Source organism: Pinus tabuliformis, chromosome 4_1, assembly GCF_031772625.1.
Source record: "Pinus tabuliformis cultivar Carrire ecotype Pingquan chromosome 4_1, CPIR1, whole genome shotgun sequence".
NCBI lineage: Eukaryota > Viridiplantae > Streptophyta > Pinopsida > Pinales > Pinaceae > Pinus > Pinus tabuliformis.
In genome coordinates, this window is record NC_142303.1 from 832,654,093 (window position 1) to 832,660,092 (window position 6,000).

Here is a 6,000-nt window from a genome sequence, read left to right on the forward strand (position 1 = left end):
ATTGTTTCTCCTCCAATAGTTGTAGCACCCTGTCAACATGTTCAAAATGATCCTTCCAAGACTTGCTGAAGATTAGTATATCATCAAAAAATACTAAGACAAATTTTCTAAGGAAGGGTTTAAAAATGGAATTCATCAAACCTTGAAATGTAGAAGGTGCATTGGTAAGGCCAAAAGGCATGACCAAAAATTCATAATGACCCTCATGAGTTCTAAATGTTGTTTTCGAAATGTCTTCAGTCTTCATTCTGATTTGATGATATCTTGAACGAAGATCCAACTTGGTGAAGTAAATTGATCCATGCAATTCATCCAGTAATTCATCAATGACAGGAATGGGAAACTTATATTTAATAGTGAGCTTGTTGAGCTCCCTATAATCCGGACACATGTGCCATGATCCATCCTTCTTGTGCACCAATACTACTGGAGCAGAGAAAGAACTTTGACTAGGTTGAATTATACCCGCCTCTAGCATTTCTGCAACCATATGTTCAATTTCAGTCTTTTGGGCATAGGGATATCTGTGCGGCCTGATGTTTGGAGGAACACTTCCTGGAATCAGATGAATAGCATGATCATGATCATGAATAGGTGGGAGACCTTTGGGAGTCTCAAATACCTTGGAATGATTGTCCAAGACTTTTTGGAGATTTGGAGAAATAGATGATTCCAATGTGGAAACATCTAGCGAACATAATTTTGCAATTACACCTCTTTGTTCCTTTTTTAGAAGATTTGTCATACCATTAAAGCTGATTATATTTCTCGGTTTCCCTGCAATACCCCCTAATTCAACTTCCTTTCCTTCCATAGAAAATTTCATGAAAAGTTCTTGAAAATTAAAAGCTATTGTACCCAAGGATTATAGCCATAGGACTCCTAGTACAACATCAACACCTCCCATTGGAATGGAAAGCATTGGGCTATTCAATACATATTCTTCCATGGATAGCTTGATATTATGGCACTTTCCAGAGCAATTTATCGTTCCTCCATTTGCAACCATCACTTGAAACTCTGGTGCTGGATATAGGAAGCAATTCAATTCTTTTGCTATCTTACAATGAATAAAATTGTGGGTACTTCCTGAATCAATGAACACTATCACCTTTTTCTTCTTGATTTGTCCTTCTATCTTGATGGTTTGAGGAGTGGTAATTCTAGCCAATGCATTACAAGATATGGTCGGATTCATTTCTTCTTTATCTAGGCTTTGTTCCTGGAGTATATCCTCTTCTTTTGACCTTTATTGCTCCTTTTCTTCTTCCTCTTCACAATCGATGTAGAATAATTTCTTCTCAGCACACTTATGACCTTTAGTCTATTTGCTATCAAAACTGTAACAAAGCCCTTTTGTTCTTTTTTCTTCCAATTTTTGTGGTGTCAACCTTATAGGTTTTGGAAGACTAGGGGCAACAACACTTCCATCTTTATAGTTGTGAGTGGTATGCTTCCTAGTTGCCATAATTTTTCTTTCCATTTTTCTTGCTAACTTGAATGCCTTCCCTAATGAATCAGGTTCCCAAAGGCGAACATCATGTTGGATATTATCCTTTAAAGTCCCTATGAACACATCAATCCTATGCTCCTCTGGAATATTTTTTACCCTTATGTTCAATTTTTGTAACTCCTCAATGTGCTCCATTATTGAACCCTTTTGTTTGAGACTTATCAATTGGCTAAAAAAAGTGTTGCTTTTTGTATCCTCATAATGTGCTATCAATTCTTCCGTAAAAATTTCCCAAGTGATAATTTTTTTATGAGAGAAAATCCATTGATACCATACAAACTCATTTGGTTCCAAATATAAAGTTGCAATACGTACCTTTTGTGTGTTTTGCACATTATTGAGATCGAAAAATTGCTCCATTTGTAATATCCATGTTGCGGGATCCTTGCCATCAAACTTCCTCATATCTATTTTTGGAATATGGTGGGTCTTCGATCCAAAATTAGAGTCTATGAAATCATGATTAACATTTCTTTTGTTCTCATCATGAGTTTCCTTTAATACCCTTTCACCATTAGTAAGCATTTCTTGTAGAAACTTTGTCAAATCTGTCTTCAAATCTTCCATGCCTATCTTCAAATATATCTTCAAATCATCCATCTTAGCTTCCATGCCATTCATCTTAGCTTCCACGCCATTTATCTTAGATTCCACACCATTTATCTTAGCTTCTGTTAGCTTTTGTGAAAGTGACATTTGTTGCACTTGGTCTTGTAATTTTGATATATCATGTAGCATTTCTTCATCTTCTTCATGAGTCATGCTAGGGCTTTCAGGTTGCTTACTAGGTGTTTTCTTTTTCTTTTCTCGGGGCATCAATTACCGATAATAATGCTCTACTATGCCCTTTGAATTCTTCAAACTAATTTTTCAAACCAAGCTTAAGAAAAAATTTAAAAAAATCTACACACCTTTTTTCACTTTGTAGGAGCTCGATATTGCCTCTGATGTATCTCTGTAATTTCAGATCATCCGGTTCTAAAGTTGTGACCTGTAGTAGTGCTCTGTGTCCTCTTTCCATTGCCACCAGTCTTATCCAAATTGGATTCTCCAAGGAAGAGTTATGCCAAATCTCCCACAATGACCTGATTATAGACTAGTTCAGTAGAGCGAACTTGTACGACGTTCCACGAGTCACTGTTTCGACCTTTTTCTTTGAAAACTATATACAAGAAACTACAGTCCGTCCTCTTTCTGTACCTTCTTATGAAATTTCAATCTGATGCTTAGAGAGAAACTTATGATGATTTTCCCTAGGTCACCTGTTTGGAATGTAATTCAGGAGTCTGCAAAAAGACCAACTTCCTTGGATCATATCTCCGTAAATATAGTGCAAAAAGCTCTGAAATTCAGACCTGAGGTTTAGTGAAATTTCTTCTCAAATGGTTTTTTTTTTAGCTTCTAAAATGTCATAGAAAAAAAGTTATAGCAAAAATTCCACGATCACCTATTTGGAGCAGCGAAACCCTAGAATCCAAAGCTCCGATTCCAAATGTTATGAAACCAACTCACAAAAATATAGAAAAGATAGATAAATGCCTTAGAAATAAGCATCTTCAAGGGGGAAACCTTCTTTACATTACACAAATGAACAATTCTTGGATGATTCAAATGACAAAACCTCCTTTCTATATATAGGAGCCTAAGGAGTCACAATATAACCTAGCCGACCTAACAATAATAATATAAAGCCACAAAAATAACAATAGAGGGATTCTATGGGGCACAGTAATAACAATATGGGGACAATAGGGGCACAAAAATATTAATAAGGGATATAACTACAATATTAATGGGGTAATCACTAGTATTATAGGGACCTAACACCTACCTTCATAAGTTCAAATTCATTCATTTTCCATAAAAACCCCTTTTCCTAAGGTCAAAACCCTTTTTGCCTAGGAAAAGTGAGAATCCCATGTAAATCGCTCTCTACCCAAAAAACCCACAAACATATGTTTTCCCTAAGTATTAATGCACATATGAAAAGCAAATAACCCAAAAAAGCATTATACCTAGTCTATTTTCCCTTTTTCACTGAAAATTCATATTAACTCTAACCTATAGTATTAAACCCCTAAAATTCCCTTTTCCCATATATATTAATTCCTTTATTAAAATACCCCGAAAACCATAAGTTTTATAATAAAACAATGTATTTCATAACATATCGCATCGGCAATCGCAAGCCTTTCCACATGAATACACTCTCCCCACATTGCGATATGTGATTGCGATGGGCCCAGACCCGACACAATATATAACATAACTCATTGCCATATCACATCTGCCCCCCATCTCAAATCCCAACTAAACCACACCATCTGCCGTTGCGATCTCTGATTGCGATGTGAGATGGACCCGACACAATATATATCAAACCTCAATATCATTTCGCATCCTCCCCCATCGCAAGTCTCGCTAAAGCATAAACCCTTTCTCGATGCGATCTCCGATATGTGACGGGAACCCAGACCCGATGCCATTTATCCACCATCAATTCATAAATTTTCAAATTTTCCATATGTGTTTTGCGAGGGCTTTATGTGTTAAATCGTTTTTTATGTTTTAAACGAAGAAATAACTAAACCTCCATTTAACCCCGTTAATCACAGTTTTAACACATAATAATACCGCTATAATTTATCATTGGGACCCTCCACGCTGCTTTTTCACTCCACCACCGTCCGATCACATACATCCAAATCCAATGGCCCTCGAAAAATTTCAGGTTAGCTCTCTATATGAGCATTATCCACCCGAAAAGCAGTATTCCACCGTCCTCCATTGCTATGTGTCAGGCTCAAGTTATTTTGGGTGACCCCTTCCTAAAACCACCCATGCCTTTAAAGAAATGTGAAGAAAACCAAAACCGCTCCCACATAATGACAAAATGATTACTATTCATTTTTACACCATAATTTAAAAAAGAACTGTTTTGCCGTTTAAACGCCAAAATGACCATTTTACTCTGTTTTTCTTGTTTTACATAGTGAAGCCTCCATAAGCCTCTATGACCAATTAAACCATCATTTTACTTTCCAATACGCTATGGAATCCTTCCAATAGCATTTCAAGCTCAAATAAAGCCATTGAAGACCTCCTCTGACACCTATGTTTTCTTAACAGTTTCTGTGTTTTGCAGGTAAAGACTTCTATTCCAGGCTTACAGAGAAAAAAGCCTACGTACAGTTGGAAGACAAATATGAAGATCATATCAATGTAATCTACCATATAACATAAAATCAAAAGGATTTACTGTTGAAAAACACAGTAAAAACCTAAAATGCACAGTAAAGGTAAAAGGAACATAGTAAAGGTTACTCAGCAGGGTTAAAGGATATTAACAGAGTTTAAAGAGTACCAGATGAAAAATCAAATGATCAAATCAACTAGCGCAAAGGATTCAAGCAGTGAAGCAGCTTAAAGGGGAAAAATATCAAATAATAAAGCCAACACAACCTGAATAAAAGGGTACAGTAAGAAGCAGTTCAATAGCTACCCCTATCTTCTTGCATGAAAATCTTTTCCTTTCCTAGAATAAATCTTAATCAGTTTAGGATATTTCCTTAGTTTCATTATTGTATAAATAACTCTCTTATCGAGTTATTATGGGTTTGGAGTTCAAGATTCATAGTTCATTGCTTGTAAAGTCTTGACTGTTAATTCTACTTTGAACCTAGAAGCCACCTTTGAAGGAAGCTTTTATAGACACTTGATGTACTCAGTCTTTCTGGAACCTTAATACAAAGTAGAGGATTTTGAATCTAGTTTTACATAGTCTTTTGTTATCATGTAAGTTTTTCCAATTATCAATCATTATGTTTTTCTTCATATTCTTATGACTTATAGAGATATCTAGGTAGGAAAAATTGTGTCTCAATTTATTCCTATAAGCTCCTAAAGTGATCATCTATTAAGAGAATGGATTAATGAACCGTCTGTTTAGCTAATCCCCTCTAACCAATAAATCATTAGCATCTTGTGTAAGCTTAAGTATACCGCCTTGAACCTTTGGATCATAGTTTATAAGGTTTTCCAACTTATGATTGTTCTGTTTTACAGTCTGGAAATTGTGATAATCATATTTTTTTTGTTGTCTTATTCTCACCACTATTTTGACCTATATCACTATGTAAAGTCTTATAGCAGCCATGTGCTGAGATATTAATATAACCCAAAATATTAATTACTTCAATTCTACATCTGTCTTGATTTATTGGTCTTCCAAAATTAAAACCAAAAACCCCCAAAGAAATTATTTTAGATGCTCTAGCATTGGTAGCTGACCTACTACTATCTCAGAGGTACAACAGAGTCCAACTTCCTTTTCTTCCTTTGTCTTTTAACCAAGCCCTTATGTTGTGGGCTATAAAACAAATCTAGAGGGGGAATCTCTTCTATTCTCAAAACTATTTCAGAGGTGGGGGTAACAGGGATGTGTTCCACCTCTTGAGTATTTATAGTCTCCTCTGTTGTAATTTCTT